General features: G+C 44.8%; 1 pseudogene; it reads left to right on the top strand.

The window, feature by feature from the left end:
• The first annotated feature begins 15552 nt into the window (after positions 1-15552).
• Positions 15553-23401, top strand: LOC131277160 (olfactory receptor 10AC1-like; annotated as a pseudogene).
• Positions 23402-23742: the final 341 nt, after the last annotated feature.

Here is a 23742-nt window from a genome sequence, read left to right as displayed (position 1 = left end):
CTTCTGTTGTCATCAGCGGCACGGGAAGTGTGGGTGGCGCCATTCCTCGGCAGGCTGCACTTTCTTTCACGCTGGGCGACTCTCCTTACGGGACACACTCCTTGCGCATGGGGCTCGCCTACGCGGGGACACTCCAACGTGGCAGGGCACTCCTTGCGCGCATCAGCACTGCGCATGGCCAGCTCCACACGGGTCAAGGAGGCCCGGGGTTTGAACCTTGGACCTCCCATGTGGTAGGCGGACGCCCTAACCACTGGGCCAAGTCCGTTTCCCGAGGAAGTTCTCTTCTGTTCTTAAGTTTTCTCATTGCTCTTATCAGGAAAGGGTGCTGGATTTTATGCCTTTTTTGCATCAATTGAGATGATCACATGGTTTTTTCTCATTTTTCTATTAACGTAGTGTATGACATAAATGGACTTTCTTAGGCTGAAACACCCTTACATTCCTGAATAAATCCGAGTTTGTCATGGTCTATACTCCTTTAAATGCAGTTGGATATGTTTTGCTATTATTTTGTAGAGGACACTTGCTTTTATATTCATAAGGGATAATGGAGCATAGTTTTTTCCCTTGTGGTGCCTTTGATATCAGAGTAGTGCTGTCCTCTTAAAGTGAGTTAGGTAGTGTTCCCTCCTCTTCAATGTTTTTGGAAGAGTTTTTAAGAGGTTGGGGTCAATTCTTTAAATATTTGGTAGAATTCACTTGTGAAACCATCCGGTCCTGTCCTTCTCTTTGTTGGGAGGTTTAAACTTTTTTTCACTAGAGAAGTTGTAGTTTTACAGAAAAAGAATGCGTAAAATGCAGAGTTCCCATAGACCACACTATTATAAACACATTGGGCAGTGTGTGGTATATTCTTTACAATTCATGAAAGAAAACTTTTATAATTTTACTATTAACTGTAGTCCATTGTTTACAATAGGGTTCTCTGTCAGTATTGTACAGGCCTATGATTTTTATAAAATGTTTACTCTAGTAACATATATATGACCTACAATTTCCCCTTTTAACCACATTTATATATATAATGCAATGCTGTTAATTACATTCACAATGTTTGTTGAGTCAATCTCTTTACTTTTTATAGGTGTGTTCAGATTTTATGTTTCTTCTTGAGTCAGTTTTGATAATTTGTGTGTTTCTAGGAATTCTTCCATTTCACCTAGGTTAACTAATTTGTTGGCATACAATTGTACATAGTATTCTCTTATAATCCTTTTTATTTCTGTAAAGTTGATAGAATGCCTCCACTTTCATTTATGGTCTTAATTATTTGCCTTCTATCTTTTTTTCTTAGTCTACCTAAAGGTTTCTCAGTTTTGTTGATCTTTTCACAGAACCAATTTTTGGTTTCATTGATTCTCACTATTGTTTTTCTATTCCCAATGTTTTTTTAAAATCTCTACTTTGTCCTTCATTCCTTCTTTCCTTCTGCTTGCTTGGGTTTAGGTCGCTCATTTTATGGTTCTTTGAAGTTTAAATTAGGTTATTGCTTTCAAATCTTTCTTCTTTTTCAATGTAAATTGTTACAGGAGTGAAATTTCTAGGTCATATGATAGTTCTAGCATATGTTTAATATTTTGAGGAACTACCAAACTGTTTTCCAAGCAGCTGCAGCTTTATGTATTTCCACCAGCAATGCATGATATTTCTCATTTCTCTACTTCTTATTTTCCTTTTTAAATTTATAGGATCATAGTAGGTATGATTTTTAAGAAGCTATCATAACCCAGATATGAAACATCAAAATAAAGAGAAAAGGAAACTTTGAGATATGGCCAAAGTCATATGCATAAAACAAAGAACAACTTTAAATAATTTTATTAATTAACAAAAAGGACTGAAAAGAAATGAACCAAGAATTCAACTCAAGAAGCTAGTAAAATGGATCACTTCTGGCAAGATGGCATTGGAGTAGGTAGGCAGGGTAGGCAAAAAGGAAGGGCAAGAAGCTGTCCCAGGAAGCTGCTTTGGAGATCTGCACACTAGAAAAGTGCTGCACAACCTCCAGAAGGGCGAGGGACAGAGAGATGAAGAAGCTGAAACAAAAACCATGAGTTGTTAAGCCCCACGAATGCGAACAGCACTCATCTCCACTTGGATAAAACCCATGGCTCACTGCGGCTAACTGAGAAGGGAACCGATGTCTTCCTTCCTGGGAAAAGGGAGAATGCAGCGGAGAGTGGGGAGTGGTTTTTCAGGGAATTTGGCCAGCAAAGCCCGCTTTGAATCTTGGCTCTGGCCAGACCAGAATCACCGGCTAGTGGAGGATGAGACACCTCTGTGCAAAGATTTGCTGACATGTGCCCTCTACTGGCCAGCCAAGAAACTACAAGGAGATTAACCACTTTTTGGAGTCTCTTAAAAAGGTCCACTTGGAATGAATTTGCACCTCATTAGTGAGTCCCTGGTCCTATTTTGATAACTTAAGCTGGGAAATTTTAGAGACAGAATAAGTTGTACTAAAAATGCAAGAAGATCTGTGAAACAAAACCACTAGGCAAGAGAGAGAAATTGACTGTCAGAGTAAATTCACCAACATATTCAGACATCAGCAAAAAATTACAAGTCATACTAAGAAAAAGGAGATGACCCAGCCAAAGGAATAAACCAAATATCTGAGAAGACACAGGATTTAAGACAATCAATGATAATCACACAAATTTAAATCAATTCAAGGAGTTGAAGGAAAATATGACTAAAGAGATAATATTAAGAAGACACTGTGGTACTTCTGGGAAGATGGAGGATTAGAGAGACATAGGACTCATTCTCTTGCAGAAAATAGCTAGAGGACAGGCAGAAATGGCCTGGAATAATGTTTTAGGGTTTAGGGCACCAGGGGAAGGCTGGACATCACCCAGAAGAGAAATGGGCAGAGGAAAAGAATCTTGATGGGAAAACTGTGAATAAAAGCTACAGCTACAGCTGCTGGCAGACATCCCCCCACTCTTGGAGCAGACAGTTTTGAACTCTCCAGCCTCTGGTCAGCAGCTATGGACAGAGTGGGCCATAGGGATCCACCTCCCCAGGAAAGGAGAGAGAGAGGGATGCAAACTAAGGCTGAATCAGCTTTTGGCCAACAAATTTGTTCTTCTGTGTCCCGTGAGCCCTTCCAGGCCAGGAGTGGCTGACCATTGTTTACCTTGGGAGCAGGCATGGGACTAAAGAGCTCCAACCCTCTTAATCTCCTTCTCCACTGACCAGGACTGGTTGTTGAGGACACAGAGGGTAGTGGAATTAGTTCCTACCTGGGAAAAGGGAGGGGGCTGCTGGCAAAGGTTGGAGAAAGCCTCTGAGAAAATTTGATTTGTGAGGCTCTGAATAGCCTTGAGGCAGGATCCTCTGTCACCTTGCTCTGGTAGGGTTTTTTTTTGTTTTGTTTTTTTTGGTTTTTTTCTTCTTTATTTTCTTTTAAATGTTACATTTAAAGAATACGAGGTCCCCATAAACCCTCCACCCCACCCACGCCACCCCTCCCACATCAATACTCTTCCATCATTGTGGCACATCCACTGCACCCAGTGAATACATTCTGGAGAACCGCTGCAGCACATGGACAGTGGTCAACATTGTAGTCCACACTCTCCCCTAGTCCACCCAGTGGGCCACAACAGGACACACAATGTCCAGCATCCATCCCTGCAGCACCACCCAGGACAACTCCAAATTCTGGTAGGGTTTTAGTAAACACATTCTGACCAAGGTTTAACTGAGAGGTCCGCAAAGATCACCATCTGCTGGCAGACTAAGGAGGTGCATGTAAGGAAATAAAAATAAATAAATAAGAGAAACTTTTTGTGCCTCTACGTCCTCCCTCTCCAAGGCCCTTGGAAACTGAGCTGCAGTCCATTACTGGGTCTACGGCTCAGATTTACCTAAACAGGGATACTCCTAAAGAGCTAAAACAGTTTGAACCAAGAATCAAAGTACGGCAGTTACACATAGCATCCCACCACTAAATCCCTACACAAGAGAGAAAAATTGAGCATCAGCATAAACTCACCATCATAAACAGATGCCTACACATCAACAAAAAATTACAAGCCATGCTAAGAAAATGGAAGAGATGACCCAAGCAAAGCAATATATAAAAGCATGAGAAGAGAAACAAGATATGAGAAAACTAATCAGTGGGGTTCATACAAATTTCCTAAATCAAATCAATGAGGTGAAAGACAATATGGCTAAAGAGATAAAGGATATCAAGAGGACACTGGGGAAACACAAAGAATAATTTGAAAACTTGAATAGAAAAATAACAGAGCTTATGGAAATGAAAGAACAACTTTAAATAAGTGAGATAAAAAACTTATTAGAGGCATACAACAGCAGACTTGACATGATAGAAGAAAAAATAAGTGATGCAGAAGACAGAACAGTTGAAAATGAAGAAAGGACACAGAAAAGAATGGAAAAAATTGAGCAGGGGCTCAGAGAGTTAAGTGATAACATGAAGCACAACAACATATGTGTCATTGGATTTCCTGAAGGAGAAGAGAAGGGAAAAGGGTAAGAAAGAGTATTTGAGGAAATTATGGCTGAAAATTTCCCAACTCCCATGAAAGAAATGAATTTATATGTCCAAGAAACACAGCATACCCCAATTGGAATAAATCCAAATAGACCGACTCCAAGACACACGCTACTCAGAATGTAAAACACCAAAGATAAAGAGAATTCTGAGAGCAGCAAGGGAGAAGCAAACCATCACATACAAGGGATGCCCAATAAGACTTAGTGCAGATTTCTCATCAGAAAACATAGGGGTGAGAAGACAGAGGTATGATATAATTAGGATACTAAAAGAGAAAAATTGCCAACCAAGAATTCTATATTCAGCAAAACTGTCCTTTAAATATGAAGGTAAGCTTAAAATATTCACAAATAAACAGAAACTAAGAGAGTTCATAAAAAAGGATCTGGCTTTGCAGGAAGCATTAAAGGGAACCTTACAGTCTGAAAGAACAAGACAGGAGAAAGAAGCTTGGAGGAAAGTGTAGAATGCAAGACTAGTAGAAAGGATAACCAAAAGAGTAAAAAGAGAGGTGAAAATATGATATGACAAATGAAAGCCAAAGAATAAAATGGTGGAAGTAAATAATGCACTTTCAATGGTATCACTGAATGTGAATGGATAAAACTCCACAGTCAAAAGATATAGACGGACAGAATGGATAAAAAACAAGAGCCATCAATATGCTGTTTATGAGTGAATCACCTTAGATCCAGCAGTACAAATTGGTTGAAAGTGAAAGGTTGGAAAAATATATTTCACACAAACAGTAACCAAGGAAGAGCAGGGGTAGCTATACTAATATTGGACAAAACAGACTTTAAATGCAAAAAAATTGATAAGAGATGCAGAAGGCCATTATATATTAATAAAAGGGACTATCTACCAGGAATATGTAGCAGTCGTAAATATCTATGCACCTAACCAGGGTGCCCCCAAATACATTAGGCAAACTCTGGCAAAACCAAAGGGAGAAATAGACATTTCTTCAATAATAGTTGGAGATTTCAACACAACACTCACATCATTAGAAAGAACTAGGCAGAAGATCAATAAGGAAACAGAGAACTTGAACAATATGATAAATGAGCTAGACCTAACAGACATATACAGAATGTTGCATCCCAAACCAATTGGTTATATAATCTCAAGTGCTCATGGATCTTTCTCCAGAATAGACCATGGGTCATAAGGCAAGTCTCAATAGATATGAAAAGACTGAGGGAAACGGACTTTGGCCCAGTGGTTAGGGCGTCCGTCTACCATATGGGAGGTCTGCGGTTCAAACCCCGGGCCTCCTTGACCCGTGTGGAGCTGGCCATGCGCAGTGCTGATGCGCGCAAGGAGTGCCGTGCCACGCAAGGGTGTCCCCCGCGTGGGGGAGTCCCACGCACAAGGAGTGCGCCCATGAGGAGAGCCGCCCAGCATGAAAAGAAAGTGCAGCCTGCCCAGGAATGGCGCCGCCCACACTTCCCGTGCCGCTGACGACAACAGAAGCGGACAATAGAACCAAGATGCAGCAAATAGACACAGAAAACAGACAACCAGGGGAGGGGGGGAAATTAAATAAAATAAATAAATCTTTAAAAAAAAAAGAAAAGAAAAGACTGAAATTATACAGAGCACCTTTTCTGATCATAATGGAATGAAATTGGAAATTAATAATACATGGAAGAGGGGAACATTTGCAAATATATGGAGGTTGAAAAGCACACTCCTAAAGAATCAGTTGGTCAAAGAATAAATTGTAAGAAAAATTAGTAAATATTTTGAGATGAATGAAATGAGAACGTAATTTATCAAAACTTAAGGGATACAGGAAAGGGAGTGCTGAGAGGGAAATTTATAGCCCGTTACACCTATATTTAAGAAGAAGAAAGAGCTAAAATCAAAGACCAAATTGAACATGTGGAGGAACTAGAAAAAGAACAGCAAACCAATCCCAAAGCAAGCAGAAGGAATGAAATAATAAATGTTAGGGCAGAAATAAATGAAATTGGGAACAACAAAAACAAAACAATAGAGAAAATCAACAAAACCAAAAGCTGGTTCTTTGAGAAGATCAATAAAATTGACAAACCCCTACCTAGATTAGTAAAAAGGAGAGAACATGCAAATAAATAAAATCAGATATGAAATGGGGGATGTTACAACTGGCCCCATAGAAAAAGAAGGATTATAAGAAGATATTATGAGATACTATATGCCAACAAACTAAACATCGTAGAGGAAATGAACAAATTCCTAGAAACACACTCAACAAACCAATCACATTTAAAGTGATTGAAACAGCCGTTAAAATCTCCTAACAAAGAAAAGTTCAGGACCAGATGGCTTACAGGTGAATTCTACCAGGCATTTTGAGAAGAATTAACACAAATCCTTTTAAAAAATTACCCAACACATTATGTGAACCCAATATCATCCTAACACCAAGGCCAGGTAAACATACTACAAGAAAAGAAAACTACAGACAAATCTCTCTAATGAATTTAGATGCACAAGTTCTCAACACAATACTGAAAATAGAATCCAACAGCATATTAAAAGAATTATACACCATGACCAAGTGTGATTTATTCCTGGTATGCAAGATAATCAATTAATGTAATACGCCACAGTAACAAATTGATGGAAAAAAACACATGGTCATCTCGACTGATGCAGAAAAGGCATTTGGCAAAATCCATCATCCTTTCTTAATAAAAAAAAAAAGGAAACACTTCAAAGGATAGGAATATACAGAAAGCTCCTTAATATGTTAAAGGGCTTATACAAAAAACCCACAGTCAACATCATACTCAATGGGGAAAGTTTTCAAACTTTCAGTAACAAGACAAATACACCCACTGTCACCATTGTAGTAGAAGTTCTAGCTAGAGCAATTAGATAAAAAAATAAAAGTTCTCCAAATAGGAAAAGAGAAAGTAAAACTATGCGGATGACATGATCCTATATTTAGAAAATTCTGAAATGTCCACAACAAAACTACTTGAGGTAATAAACAAGTTCAGCAAAGTGGCAGGATACAAGATCAATATGCAAAAATCATTAGTGTTTCTGTACTAGTATTGAACAATTTGAGGAGGAAATCAGGAAAAAATTCCATTTAAAATAGCAACAAAAAGACTCAGATACCTAGCAATCAATTTAGCCAAAGATGTACAGGAACTATATGCAGAAAATGACAAAACAGTGCTAAAAGAAATTAATGAAAACCTAAACAAATGGAAAGGCCTTCCATGTTCATGGATTGGAAGACTAAATATCATGAAGATGTCAAATCTACCCAATCTGATTTATAGATTCAATGCAATAACAATCAAAATTCCAGCAGCTACTTTACAGAAATAGAAAAGTTAATTACCAAATTCATTTGAAAGGGGAAAGGCACCTGAATAGCCAAAAAACATCCTTAAATAAAGGAACAAAGTGGGAGGACTCTCACTGCCTGACCTTGAAACATATTTCAAAGATACAATTGTGAAAACATATGGTATTGGCATAAAGATAGACACATTGGTCAGTGGACTAGAATTGAGACTCAAAAAATAAGACTCTCATCTCTACACCAAGTGGTTTGTGACAAATCAACCAAGTCCACATTACTGGGATAAAACAGTCTGTTCAACAAATGGTGCTGGGAGAACTGGATATCCATAACCAAAAGAATAAAAGAGGACCCCTATCTTCTATCTAACTCCCTATACAAGACAAAATGGATCAAAGACCTAAATATAAAAACCAGGGCCATAAAACTACTAGAAGAAAATGTAAGGAAACATCTTTAAGACGTTGTGATAGACGATGGTTTCTTGGAACTTACACCCAAAGCACAAGCCACAAAAGAAAAAATAGGTAAGTGGGACTGTCTCAAAATTAAACACTTTTGCTCCTCAAAGGATTTTGTCAAAAGGGTGAAAAGGCAGCCTACTCTATGGAGAAAATATCTGAAAATCACATATCCAATAAGGGTTTAATATCTATAATATATAAAAAGAACTTACAATGAAACAATAAAAAGACAAATGGCCCAATAGAAAAAGGGACAAAAGATTTGAATAGATCTTTTTCCAAAGAAGTACAAATGGTGAAAAAACACATGAAAAAATGTTCAACATCACTAGCGATTAGGATAATGCACATCAAAACTACAATGAGATATCATTTCACACTATCAGAATGACCACTATTAAAAAAACAGAAAACCACAAATGTTGGAGAGAATGTGGAGATATAGGAATGGTTATTCACTGTTGGTGGGTATGTAGAATGGTATAGCCACTGTGGAGGGCTGTTTGGCAGTTCCTAAGGAAGTTGAATATAGATTTGCCACATGACACCACAATACCACTAATAGGTATATACCCAGAATAACTAAGAGCAGTGACACGAACAGACATTTGCATACTGATGTTCATAGTGGCATTACTCACAATTGCCATAAATGGAAACCACCCAAGTGTCCATCAACTGATGCATGAATGTTCATAAATCTTTGGACATGAATAGACATGGTGAAAACTCATCATAGTCTTTGTAACTGGCGCTGCTAATATATAGGTATGACAGTGGATGAAAGGGAAAATCTAAGGTCATGTGTATTACTAGAAGGAAAGCTAAACAATGTAATATGGTACTGTATAGTATAGCAAAACCTCATGTGAACTATATGGATAATATTGCATATATAAGACTTTTTCTTTGAAACTGAACAGATGTACCTTAATGTTATGAGATGTTAATATTAGGCAAAAATACAACAAAAACAAAATATGGGCAGTAGTATATAGTAATATATTAATAATCTTCCATTAAGAGTTTAAAAAAAGAAAATTTGCTAGGTGAAAGAAACTAGGCAAAAGATATTACATATTGCTTGACTCCATCTATATAGTATTCTGCTATTCTGTTTCTGTCTCTCTAATTTATTTTATAAGTTTATATAAATATACTTTATATAATTTATATAAATATAAATTAGACAGAAACAGAATAGCAGCTATGTGCAGCAGAGGAAGCATAGGGAGATTGAGAGGTGATTATTAAATGGTAGCGTTTTTTTGGTTTCTCTGTTTTTTGTTATTAATAATAAAACAAAATAGCAGGCTCTACATTCTTCTCAAGTGATCAAGGATCCTTCTCCAGGATAGACCATATGTTGGGTCACAAGACAAGACTCAATAAATTTAAAAAGATTGAAATTATACAAAGCACCTTCTCTGATCATAATGCAATGAAGCTGGAAATCAATAATGGATGGAAAAAGGGAAAATTCACAAATATATGGAGATTAAACAACACAATAAAATAATCAGTGGGCCAAAGAAGAAATTTCAAGTGAAATCAGTAAATATTTTGAGATGAATGAGAAATGAGAACATAACATATCAAAACCTATGGGATAGGGAAGCGGACTTGGCCCAGTGGTTAGGGCGACCGTCTATCACATGGGAGGTCCGCGGTTCAAACCCTGGGCCTCCTTGACCCGTGTGCAACTGGCCCATGTGCAGTGGTGATGTGCGCAAAGAGTGCCCTGCCATGCAGGGGTGTCCCCCATGTAGGGGAGCCCCATGCGCAAGGAGTGCGCCCCATAAGGAGAGCCGCCCAGCGCGAAAGAAAGTTCAGCCTGTCCAAGAATGGAGCTGCACACACGGAGAGCTGACACAGCAAGGTGATGCAACAAAAAGAAATGCAGATTCCCGTGCTGCTGACAACAGAAGCAGACAAAGAAGAACACACAGCGAATAGACACAGAGAACAGACAACTGGGGCGGGGGTAGGGGGGAAGTGGAGAGAAATAAATAAATTAATCTTTAAAAAAAAAAACTATGGGATAGAGCAAAGGCAGTGCAGACAGGGAAATTTATAGCCCTCAATGCCTACTTTAAAAAAGAAGAGCTAAATTGAAGACCTAACTGCACACTTGGGGTGGAACTAGAAAAAGAAGAGTAAAAACTAATCCCAAACCAAGCCAAATGAAAGAAAATATAAAGATCACAGCAGAAATACGTGAAACTGACAACCAAAAGACAATAGAGTCAACAAACCAAAAGTTGGCTCTATGAGAAGATCAACAAAATCAACACGCCCTTAGGTAGACTGACAAAGAAAAAAAGAGAGATGATACAAATAAAATCAAAACTGAGAGAACCTACAGAAATAAGAGAGACAAGAGGATACTATGAACAACTGTATGCCAACAAACTAGACAATGTAGATGAAATTGACAAATTCCTAGAAACATATGAACAACCTACACTGACCCTGGAAGAAATAGAAGACCTTAATAAACCAATCACAAGTAAAGAGGTTGAAACAGTCATCAAAAACCTCCCCCAAATGAAAAGCCCAGGACCAGATGACTTTGAAGGTGAATTCTACCACTCATTCAAAGATGATCTAATACCAGTCTTACTTAAGCTGTTCCAAAAAAAATTGAACAGCAAGGAATGCTACTAAACTCATTCTATGAAGCCAACATCACCCTAACTGATGACTATGCTTATGAGTCTGTGTGCTTGGAATTTCAACTAGGCCTGGAGCTGCAGGGTGCCTAAGAGTTACCTCCTGAGAGCCTCTATGCTGCTTAAATGTGGCCACTCTCTAAGCCAAACCCAGCATGTAAATATATTACCTTCCTCCCAGTGTGGGACATGACTCCTGGTGCTGAGCTTTCCTGGTGCCAAGGAATTACTACCAAGCACCAACTGGTGATGCAACTAGAAAAATACCTTGAATAAAAGGGGAAATAGTAAAAGAAAAATGAGTTTATATGGCTAAGAGACTTCAAAATGTGTTGGGAAGTCATCAGAGGGGTTGCACTTATGCATGTCTCAGCAGGATCCCAGAGACAGCCAAAGTAGATACAACCCCAGGTAGTGGTGCTCCTGAGGGCTACAGAGACACCCAGGTGCTATGGTCATGACAGATGACTCTGGAGTTCAATGCCTTACCAGTGGGCCCTACTTTGGAATTTGTGCTCCTGAATATGATGGAGTTGGACTTAGGTATGACCTCTTTACACCTGCCTCTTCTCTCACTTTTACTGAACCTGTGGTTGGTGCTGGGGTTGGTGTATGCTCTGGAGACTTGAATCTCTGGATTGTTGATGTGCCAGCTGGGCCCTCAGCTTCAGCAGAGTTGCAACACCTACTCTCTGGTTTGTTGGATTTTCCCAGGTCAACTAACAGGGAGGTGAGGATGGTCAACCAGCACACCAGGGAACCGAGAGTGTCTACAACTGCAAGCAGGAGAACCCCATGTGGGATCTAAGCCCCTCTCAATTTAGAGGTAGAGTGGATATCGCCATCCCAGGATCCTCAGGGTGGAGGAATAAAATATGGATTAGAGTGGACTTACTGGTACTCTGTTATAGAACTATTGTGACCCTAGCAATGGAAGAAATTGTATCACTGGTGTGGAGACAGTGGCCACGGTAGTTGCTGAAGGCAAGTAGAGGGAAGAAGAGGTGTGATATGGGGGCAGTTTTGGGACTTGGAGTTGTCCTGAATGACATTGCAGGGACAGATGCAAGACATACTTACTGAAATTTGGTAATAGGATTAGTAATTACCCTTATTTAAGGCTGTTAAGAGGTTTAAAATGGGGAACTACAGGGAAAACTGACTTCATTCCCCAGCCTAGAAGACAGAGTTTTAATCTGCCAAACCTGGCCCCTCCCTCAGAGCTCTTGCAAAGAGAAGGTCCTGGGGGCTGGGCAGGTTAAAGAGCTCCAAAATAAATTTTTTTCCCTTTCCTAATAGTTTTTATATTCAGATTTTTATATGACCTTTCCATACCTCTTAGTCTAATTTGGGTTCTAGGAATATTTATTACACATATAACTGCATACTTAATTTTTAACAATTTGAATAGAGGTTTTTAAAAAGAATTAGTTGTTAATTTGATATTATAACCCTGATATATGAAGATATACACTGAGCAAATAGGCAGGCATGAATAGTTTGACATGGAAACAAAACTTAGTTACTTAAAAATTTCCTTTTTCTTTTATAAAACAAGTTCAACTGTAAAACAACACTTGAAAGATTTCCCTGAAGGCTTTCCTTTGCTGGCTTTTCCAGACTAGGGGTTCGTGGTTTTCCCCCTTTGTGGCTTTCTCAATTAATGGCTTATAACCAAAATGTTTTTAATACGATGGTACAATTTTTTTTTGCTTCAGAACCATAAGCAGAGGCAAGGGGTGGGGCCAGACTTGCAGCAACCATAAATAAAGGCAAACTCAGTTTATAATTACCATCACAATAGTTGAAGTCTAAGGGCTAGGTGAACTTAGTTTTAAAATAACCATAATTAAAGGTAGGTTTAAGTTATAATTACCATTACTATAGTAAGCACTAGATAGATGTGAAGTAGCCATAAACAAAGGTAAATTAGTTTAAGATTACCATTACAATAGCTGAAATTTAGGCTACATATGCTCTGCTGTAATAATTTCAGTTATATATTTTTTACTGTTTTATATATAAAGGTACTCATACAATGATTTCAACTCTAAGTTTTTAGAAAGTTTTTACTTAAAATCAATTTGGGCACCTTTATTAACTATGCAATTAAAACAATTTTATTAGTAACAACTTGGTGTAGTTTTTCTGCTTTTCTAGCAAATAAATGTCACTTGTGATTTATGCATTCAATCCACTGGGAAGACAGTAATGGCATTGAAAGATTCATTTTTAGGTTACCTTTCACCATTACCCAACGTGTAACAGGTGAACCCCAAATCTGATTTCCTAGGCACAAGCACACTGACAAGGTTAAACACATATTTCAAAGTTGAACACAAGGTTTTGAACAGATTAAAACAGAAGAATTTTATATCTTTAGCATTTCTAGGAATTCTTTGACCTTAACTGGCAGATTAGGTCAAATCTAGGTCTCAGATCTATTTAAATTGTTTTTAAAATTTTGTTCACTATTCATACTTTTTGTAGGCACAACTGAGTTTAAACTGAGAAGTTTGAGGTTTATTGCCTCCTTTTTTTAAAGGAGACATGACATGAGGTTTCTAGGTTTCAGATCTATTTGTACCCCCTTTATTTTCCTTTTTTTTTTTAACACTGGTTTAACTAGATTTCAGGGTTTCACACAGAAGCTGCTCTGTGGCCATGTGGGCCAGCAGCAGGCAGAACTCCTCAATTCCTGAGAAGATGCTCCTATGGGGAGCCCGCTGGCATACCAGAAGCCATGCTTATCATTCTAGAAAGAATGAAGAGACACCCTTTTAGTCGACTGACCTGGCATCCCAGAATTCCAGCCTAACCAAAATTCACCACTTCACACAATTCAGTACCACCATCCAGAGGCAGGAAAACATACACTTGCATTGTATAAACCAGCAAACACTAAAGAGCCATGGCACACAGACAGAAACACAAAGCCCATCAATTTGACTCATAATTTCCATTTCTCTGATATGGCTGTTTTTGAGCTACAGCTTGTTAATTATTGCAACCTTAGCAAGGGGGAATGTCTAACAGGACTTTTTGCCTACCCTTCTGTTTACAAAACAAGCTCATTTGCAATCCAGCACCAAAACAGAGACCTATTTCTTTCTAAACCTTTCTACTGGTCAACTTATATTCATTACAAAAACCAATCCATTTTTCTGTAACCAAGAGCTCCCAAATCCAGACCAATTTTTCAGGGAGCATTCCAGTGGAAAGCACTGTGATAACTGATGCCTAATTTCCTATGGTGGCAGAAAGAGAGAGAAAGAGAGAGAGCAGCCAAAATAAAGGCAGAAGAGGCAGCAGTCCCCCCCCCCACTTTTTAAGTGGGGTAGCAAGTGGGACTTACACCCATCAACACCTCTCCCACTGTAACCAAACCTTCACTATCTTAGTGAAGGCAAACCAGATGCCAAGTCGCAGGCAGCTGAAACCAAACATCAGGCTTTTTTTCTTTTCAGACCTGGAGAAGATGGCCTCCCCACAAACTTTTGGGGGTTACTAGGATCCCCTTTGGGAGCTGATCAGGCCCCCCTTCTAATGTTTAGTTAGGCTTTTCTTACACAATGCCCCTGGGGATCTTACCTGTCTGGCGTGCAGAGTTTTTTTTTTTTTTCGCTCTTAGGATTTCCTTTTAGACCATTTGGTGCATCTATGTTTTTCCCCTGGGAGTCCAGTGGAGCCCACACCCTCTTTCTGGACTAAAAGGGGTCCAGGGGCGCCCAGGGCTGGGGTTCACCTGAGCCCTCCTGGTTTCCTCAGAGGCGTCTGACAGGGGTATTGAAATGCTGCCATCTCTGGCTTTCATTGCAATCCTGGACAAGCCCCCAGGAAATGTTGTGGAAGCAGAAAGGACTCAGTGATCACATACTGAAGGCTAGGACTCTGGGATATTCTGAGAAGGAATACTTATTATGACTGGCTCGGCCCAGTGGACTCCTGTCCAAAAAGCCGAGCCCTGAATAGGATTTCTGGGTCCCTTTTAAATAGAGGATGTAGGAGCAGGGAGGCAAACGGTGCTTTTATGAAAAAAGGAGTTTTCTTTGTTAGTTTCTTAAAGTTTTAAGTGTTTGAGTATCAGGTAGGTTTTGAATTAACATATCCCCCACATTCCAGGTAAGCTTGAATTAACATATTGCCTACCCTCCAGGTAAGCTTGAATTAACACATTGCCCACATTCTGCCTGGATGTAACTTTGAATACACATTCAGTCTACATCCTTTCTGAATATTTAAAGATTATAGGGCCTATATTACTTAATTAGCTTTCTAGAAACTAGGCACACTTGGATACAGAAATAGATCATTTTGAATTCATGCACAGGCTATATTATCAGCACCCCACAGGTCTGAGAGGGGTTGACCTGTCCTCCAAAGGTTAGGAAATGCCAGGTGGTCAACTTGTTGCTCTGAGAGGGTTGAGCCTGTATGCCAAAGGTTAGGGGGAATGTTGTCTTCACATCACTCTACTAGGGGGTTTAAGACTCTAACCCAAAGATTGGGTAAGGTGTGGCAAACCCAACACTCTTGGAGGGAGAGTTCTGGAGCTTGGTCGACACCCAGATGCTTGATGAAGGTGGAACCAAGAAAATGGCCATTGGGCAAGCCAGTGGAAAGGGTGGGTTCCCATAAGGTCCCAAGGGAAAAACCCATCTTCTTAAGAGTGACTCTCAGACTTTGAAATCAAACAGAGGATTCCCTGCAGGTCTCCTGAACTGTAGAGAAACCATGACTCATGTTTCCCTCCCAATTTCTCCTTATTGTAATGAAAATATTTTCCTTTGTCTGTCCATTTGTGTATTGGAAGAAGATGAATTGTTTTTTAAGTTTTAGAAATGTATAGCAGACAGGACTTTGCCCCAGCACAAGCTGTATTTCTTTAAATTGATTGTGATATGATTTAGTACTTGCATTGTAACTGATTTAAGGTTTCTTTTTTTAAATATTATAATGTCTTTTTGGAATTCAGAGGGTAGAGTGTAGCAGTTTGATTTTTTAAAAAAAGACTTATTTATTTATTTCTCTCCCCCTCCCTCCCCTCCCCTCCCCCCGTTGTCTGCTCTCAGTGTCCATTCACTGTGTTCTTCTGTGACTGCTTCTATCCTTATCAGCAGCACCAGGAATCTATGTTTTTTTTTGTTGCATCATCTTGTTGTGTCAGCTTTCCGTGTGTGTGGCGCCACTCCTGGGCAGGCTGCACTTTCTTTCGTGCTGGGCAGCTCTCCTTACGGGGCGCTCTCCTTGCGCGTGGGGCTCCCCTACGCGGGGGACATCCCTGCATGGCACAGTGCCCCCTGCACGCATCAGCACTGCACATGGGCCAGCCCCACATGGGTCAAGGAGGCCAGGGGTCTGAACCACGGACTTCCCATGTGGTAGGTGGATGCCCCATCCATTGGGCCAAGTTTGTTTCCCGCAGTTTGATACTATTGATGAATTCCAAAAAGAAATATTGGATTATGTTTGTAAACTGATCTCTTCCTCTGGGCATATTAGATTATATTGGATTCATAGGTTTCCTTGATTAAATAATCAGGTAAACCTCTTGTGCCAGTAGGGTGTTGAGTTCCCACCCTTTGGAAAAAGCATGGCAAAGGACAGAGTTGGAGGGTTTTTGATGTTGGCATTTGATGCTGAAGCCTTAAGCTGGAGCCCCAGGAAGTAAGCCCATAGAGGAAAGAGAAACCAGCCCCAGGAAGGGAGGAACCTAGGAAGCCTGAACCCTGGCAGACGTTGGCAACCATCTTGCTCCAACATGTGAAAATAGACTTTGGTGAGGGAAGGAACTTATGCCTTATGGCCTGGTATCTGTAAGCTCCTACCCCTAATAAATACCCTTTATAAAAACCAACCAATTTCTGGTATTTTGCATCAGCACCCCTTTGGCTGGCTAATACGGGCCCATCTGGATAATCCATCTCATCTCAAGGTCCTTAGTTACATCTGAAAAGACCCCTTTTCTAAAATAAGTCACACTTACAGGTTCCAGGGGACATATTGTTTTGATAGCCACCTGCATCAGTTAAGGTTCTCCAGGAAAAAAATACATATATGTATATATATATTATATATATATATAGAGAGAGAAATATTATGAGATTTTTCATAAGAATTGTCTCGCGTGACTGTGGGGATGGGCAAGTCCAAATTCCTAGGGCAAGCCACAAGCTGGGAACTCCAATAAATGTTTTCAACAAGTTCCCCAGGAGAAGCTGCCTGGCTGAAGGGAAGATGGGACTTCCCTCTTCTGACTGCTGACATCATCACCTCTCCTTTTCAAGCCTTCAACTGACTGGACGAGACATCTCCCATTGTTCACGGCAATCTGCTCAGTTGGCTGTAGATGTAATCAGCCACAGATGCAATCAACTTACTGACGATTTAAGTTCTCACAGTAACAGTCAGGCCAGCGCTTGCTTGACCAAACAACTGGGCACCAAAACCCAGCTGTATTAGTCAGCCAAAGGGGTCCTGATCCAAAGTACCAGAAATTGGTTTTTATAAAGGGTACTTATTTGTGGTAGGAGCTTACAGATACCAGGCCATAAAGCATAAGTTACTTCCTTCACCAAATTCCATTTCCATGTGTTGGAGCAAGATGGCTGCTGGCAGCTGAGAGGGTTCAGGCTTCCTGGTTCCTCCCTTCCAGAGTCTTACTTCAGCATAGCCACCTCCCTCAGCTTCTCTATTCTTTCTCTGCCACTTGCCAGGGTAACTCTGGCATTTCCACATCATTCAGCACAGGCCATGGCTTTCTCCAGGCTTCTAAGAGTCACCCAGGCAGAGAGTTTGCCCCAACCCGCAGGGCCAGGAGGGCGCCTGCAGGCCTGTCCTGGAGAGAGGTGTTTGCAGAGATCAGGAGTCCTATCGGGGTGGACACGACGCCCGGGGACAGGTCCTGCAGTCGCCACAGGGAACGTGAGCCCCGCTGAGGCCCCGCCATCGCCCACAGCTCATCCCCCGCCGCCCTCCAGGCCATCATCACGTCCCGGCTGACTCTCAGGGAACCAGCGCAGGCCCTGAGCGCTCTGCTGTGCCCTCTCCTGGGCACTTCCCAGGAGCAGGAGCCCAGCCTGGCGGGGCCCCTCCTCTCTGCCCGGCTCGGCCCCTCAACTCAGCCCCGGCCACCCCTGGAGGTTTTCTGCCTGGAGAACCAGCCGACCCCCGCTGTGCCAGGGAGGGCACTGGGGGACCCGCAACTTCAGCCTCTCTCCCTTGACAGCCCTGCCCGCGCCTGCCCTGTTTACCAAGGTGGACGACGAGAACCTCAGGAACTGGGGGGAGAGGGGCGCGGCTAGTCATCAGCACCGTGACCTGGGGTGGCACTCCCGGTGCGCTGGCTCCTGGGCACCGCCCGCCTCCGCCCTCCTCCACAGGGACCTGCGGGGTCCTGGCATGGCGTGACTTCAGGCGAGTTCCAGGGCGTGGCGGCCCTCCCGGGACACTGCTACCCGCAGCCCGCCCGCAGTACTGCTGAGGGCAGCTGCCTTTGCTCCTGGCGCCTGTGCCAAGCCCCGGCCCCTCGGCCCCACACTGCTGCCTGGAGCTGGGCTCGCCCTCTCCCCCTGCTTCTCCCCAGTGCACCACAGATACCAGATGATTCTCCAGCACGGTCTCGTCCCCTGAATTCTGCCTCAGTCCCCGAGCCGGCCCGCTCCAGTAACCCCAGGTGTCTGCTGCAGGCCTGCGTCTTCCCGCTGGGGACTCTAAGAGAGAAAAAGAGAAGCCATTGCCACGTCTCATTCCAACTGGAATTCCTGGTAGCTGCTCTTCATGTGTACATTTCGCCCACTGTCATGCGTGTGTTCTAGTTCCCTGAAATCATTAATTCAATTGCACTTAATTAGATTATAAGGCATCGGCGCGGTGGAACGGTCAAGTTCAGACCAATGAAGTAAACTCACCAGTGAAGGAAACTTGTCCCCGACGGTTTCCGTGCAAACAACGCAGGCAGGAAGTGTGTCGACTACAACCCTGTTTTAATTTTTTAACGTGTGAGTGTGTATGTGCTGTGTGTGGGGAGTGGGTATGTACATACCTGTGTGTGTATATGTAGGTGTATATGTGTGTGCATGTGCCGTGTGTGCATATGCATATGTGTGTATGTGTGTATCTATGTTAGAGTGTGTGCAGGCACATACGTATGTGTGTATGCCTGTGTGTTCATCTATCCATGTGAGTGTGTGCGTTTCTGTGTGTGTGTGCATGCACGTGTGTTTACACACAGAGGACAAGGCAGAGAAGGGAATGAGCCCCACTGTTAACTACGGGAAACCTGGGACAGTGGGGGAAGCACTAAAGGAGCAACGACGGGACTTTCATTTCTTACTTTTTAAGCATTTGGATTGTAAGTGAGTTTCACCGTCATTTTTGCGTTTTTCAGTATTTTCAAGGTTTAGGGCCACATAAAACAAAGCCATCCCGACGTGTCTGCGGCGCTGTCCTGGGAAAACGACGGGAGATGGTTTGGTGTGGCACAGGGCAAAGATCCAGCAGGGGTCCACGGAAGACAAACCTGAGTCCAGGTCGCACGTTCTCACGGGGAGACAGAGCCACCAAGGGACGAAACGGGCTCCCGGGAAGGCTGAGCGGAGGAAGTGGGGGGAGGCGGGAGGGAGCGGGGCCAAGCTGCAGGCGCCCAGTCCGGAGGGAGGCCGGCCACTCCCCCCTCCAGGGGTCCCTGTGCCCTGGGCTCCTGACCCTAAGGTGGGAGATGGTGGAGGGGAGCCCCCGCTGGGCCGTGTGCAATGTCAGCAAAGGGGCTGCGGGCCGGGGCGCTTGGTGATTCCTGCACAGGGCCGGGCTGGGACGGGAGCAGGGCTGGGTCGTGGAGGGCAGAAGGCTTCCTCACCGTCTCCTCTGAGCCAAGGTGTCCTCGAGGAACCTGTCCAGCACAGCGACTCCACCTAAGTGCCAAATACAACGCAGGGTAACACACAAGGGGCTGCGGAAACTGGGACCGCGACCCCCCTGGGCTCAGCAGAGCTGTCATCCAAGGGGGGTTTCAGGCTCCAGGGACCAGGGAGCCCACTCGGAGCCTCGGCGGTCCCGGGAGAAACGGTACAGCCACAAGGAGCCAGCGCCCGCCCGTTAGGTGCCACCTCCACTTCCACGGTGCCCAGTCCTCCTGGGTCTTCACTTGTTCAGTGTCCAGAATCTTTAGAAACCTTCTCCTCCTCTCCACTGCTGCAGTGGAAGGAGGCACGGGAGGAAATCGGGGGCAAGACACACGGCTTCCTACTTCAAACTTGGCTACCGTCACCAAAGCCTTCCTCTAATTCCCACCCCCTCCTGCCAGGGGAACGAGGAAGCAAACATCTCTGGAAGCCCTGGAAGTCCCTGGTGACATTCTGGTGCCCCCATGCTCCGGGCACAGACCAGCCCAAAGCATTGTCCCTCCGGGCACTCACGCCCCCACTGTCCAGAGCTTGAGCTTACCCCGCCCTCCTGCCCTCAGCCCCTCTCACCCTGTGCCCTCCCTGGATGACCAGGCCTTCCGTGATCACCAAGGTGCCCTGATGACCTGATGGCCCTCCCTCCGCCGTTCAAGAGCACCTGTACTTGTTAGGCACGTCCTCGCGGGCGGCCCCTCTACCTAACGCAGAGGGCGCAGAGCCGAGCAACCGGCGGTCACTCCACCAACACTGACTCCCGCTCCTGACACGTGCCAGCCGCTGTTTCAGACGTTGATAACACCCCATCCATGCCATCATGGAGCCAAGGGGTAGACAAGGAAATAGGGAATTCCAGGACTCAGTGCTCATCGTACAACCAGGGAAGCCCAGAGGGCTGTGGGGACAGAAGGGAAGGGCTAGGCCAGCCGAAGCCATCAGGGCAGGCTTCTGGAAAGAGTGACGTTCAAACCGGGGCCTCCCCAAATCCTCAGGACTGAGGAATGAGCACACGTAAGGGGGGAATGCAACAAGGAGCCAAAGTGGATCTATGATTATTCCAGCAATGGAAGTGCTTGCAACATGCATATAGAGACAGGGGTCAGCAGAGGTTCTGAGGGGAGGGACAGGGAAGAACAGGGGGCACATGGAGCATTAGGGGACATTGGATTGTTCTGCATGAGACTGCAAGGATGGATACACTGCTTCATACATTTTTTAAAGATTTATTTGTATTTCTTTCTTTCCCCTTCCCCCTGGCCCTCCCCAGTTGCCTGGTCTCTGTGTCCATTTGCTGTGTGTTCTGTGTCTGCTTGTATCCTTGTCAGTGGTACAGGGAATCTGAGTCTCTTTTTTTGTTGTTGTTGCATCATCTTGCTGCATCAGCTCTCTGTGTGGGTGGCGCCATTCCTGGGCAGGCTGCGCTTTCTTTCGCGCTGGGCGGTTCTCCTTACAGGGCGCACTCCTTGCGCGTGGGGCTCCACTACGCGGGGGACACCCCTGAATGGCACAGCACTCCTGGCGCACATCACATATGCGCGGGCCAGCTCCACATGGGTCAAGGAGGCCCGGGGCTTGAACCATGGGCCTCCCACGTGGAAGGCAGATGCTCTGTCCATTGACCAAGTCCGCTTCCGTACATTTCATCAAAACCTGTATGGTTGTGTGGTGCAAAGAGTAAACCATAATGTAAATCATAGCCCATGGTTAGCAGCAATGCTTCAGCACGTGTTCATCAATTGTAAGAGATGTACCACCCTAGTATAGGATGTGATTAATCGGGCAAATGTGAGGGGGGCAGGTAGGGTATGTGGGGCTTCCCTCTACTCAACTTTTATATAATCTAAAAGTTCTCTAAAAACAAAGAAAAAATAAAAATTAGAAGACAAACAATAAACTGGGGCCTCCCTGTGACTGAGGAGTGCTGAGACGGGGAGGCACCCCACTGAGGACGCTGTTTCCTTCCTCTTCGCATCCCGGCGGATGCAGGGACCTGGGGGCTTGGGCTGGTGGCAGGGGAAGGAGGATACTGCCAACACTCCAAGGCAAAGGAGGCCAAACCTTAGGTCCTACAGGAATTCCAGCCGTGACCATGACCCTGCAGGCCCAGCCTCTGTTCAACCTACTTCGCTCATCTTCTCCTTAGGTGCCATCAGAACCAATGCCAGGACCTCCCGTGTGGGAGGCGGGAGCTCATTCATTGGAGCCAGTTCTGCTTCCCTGTTTAAACCTATGTGGAAACATCAAGCTCAGTCTCCCACCCCCATTCCCAAAGCGACTCTTCAAAATGCAGAACAGCTCGGACAGAGCTTGGAGTTTAGGGGGAACGACCCCACATTTAGATTTCGCTCCTCCTGCTTCATATTTTAATAACTCCGCAGGCGAGCTGAAGGGACCTCAGAGTGAGTGCTTCGCGTTCAGCGAGCGGAGGGCAGGATTCAAGAAGCAGACAGAATGAAGACCAGGTGAAGGCCTGCAAGGGGGCTTGGGGGTCCCGGCGAGCCCGGGACACTCCCACCGGCGGACAGTGCTCCAGGGTCCACTACGACGGGGAGAGCTGCTGCGAAGCTGTCCTTTCCAGCCGGAGTCCCACGGAGGAGAACACGGGATGGGCCCGTGGCAGGATGACCGTCCTGCAAGCTCGGGCTTATCACCTTGGGCTTCGGGGACCTGCGGGGGCTGCAGACGCTCTTCTTTGGGCTCTTCCTGATCACGCGCCTTGCCACGCTGGCGGGGCCCCTGACCGTCATGCTCGTCACCCTCACCGACTCCCGCCTCCAGACCCCCATGGATTTCTTCCTTCGCAACCTGCCTGCCATTGAAAGCTGTTACGTATCGGTGACTGTCCCCAACACGCGGGTGAGTGTCCTGTCCAGGAGCCAGCGGATGCCCTTCCTGGCTGTGCCTGCAGATGCACCTCGTCACTGCTCTGGGCGGGGCCGAGCGCTTCCTGTGGCCGCGATGGCCTAGGACCGCCTCGTGGCCATCTGCGACCCACCGCGCTACCGCTCGTCATCACCAGAGCCCTCTGCCTGCAGGTGCTGGTCCCGGCGTGCGTCGGTGGCTTCGCGCTCCCGCTCGCCCTGACCACCCTGATATTCCTCCTGCCCTCCTGTCAGTCCCACGAAATCATCCGTTTCTTCTGCGACATCCCTGCCGTGCTCTTCCTGGCCTGCTCGCACACGCGAGCCAACGAGCTCGCCGTCTTCCTCGTCCGCCTGTGTGTCCTGCTGACCCCCTTTGTGTCGATCCTGCTCTCCTACGAGGGCAGGGGCAAAGCCTTCTCCACCTGTGCCGGGCACCTGCTGCGCTCTCCTGCACTACGGCTGCGCGACACTCATCTACATCCGCCCCAGGTCCTGCTACGCCCCAGAGCAGGACAGAGTCGTGTCCTTAATCTACACCAACGTAACCCCATGCTCTAGCCCATGACCTACCGTCTGAGGAACAAGGTCAAGGGCGCGCTCAGGAGGCTCCTGCAGAACCGCAGCCTGATAAAGCGGCAGCCCAATGCAAGTTGAAGCGCAAGTGCGCCTGGAACGCCCCGTGCCCTCTGCTGTGCTCGGACAGCTGGAACTCCGAAGGAGAAGATGTGGCGGTTTGGGGGCGCTGATGGGTGTTTGGCTGATCCCTCACAGGCATCTCCACCCATCGTCAGGTACCATGTTACACCCAGACACTGACAGGAAGAAGGCCACATGCTGACCCCAACCAAACACGTAGCCAGCCGCTTCTCTGGCCAGAGCCAGCCGGGACGCAAACGCAGGGAGCTCCCGAGTCCCCACCAGGTACAGCGGAGGGCCGGTGCAGAGAGGGCCAGCCCAGCTCAGGGCAGCCCTCGGCCCTGGCACACTCCCCTCGC

The sequence above is a fragment of the Dasypus novemcinctus genome, chromosome X, assembly GCF_030445035.2.
Source record: "Dasypus novemcinctus isolate mDasNov1 chromosome X, mDasNov1.1.hap2, whole genome shotgun sequence".
NCBI lineage: Eukaryota > Metazoa > Chordata > Mammalia > Cingulata > Dasypodidae > Dasypus > Dasypus novemcinctus.
This window is presented reverse-complemented; position numbering and strand designations above follow the sequence as displayed.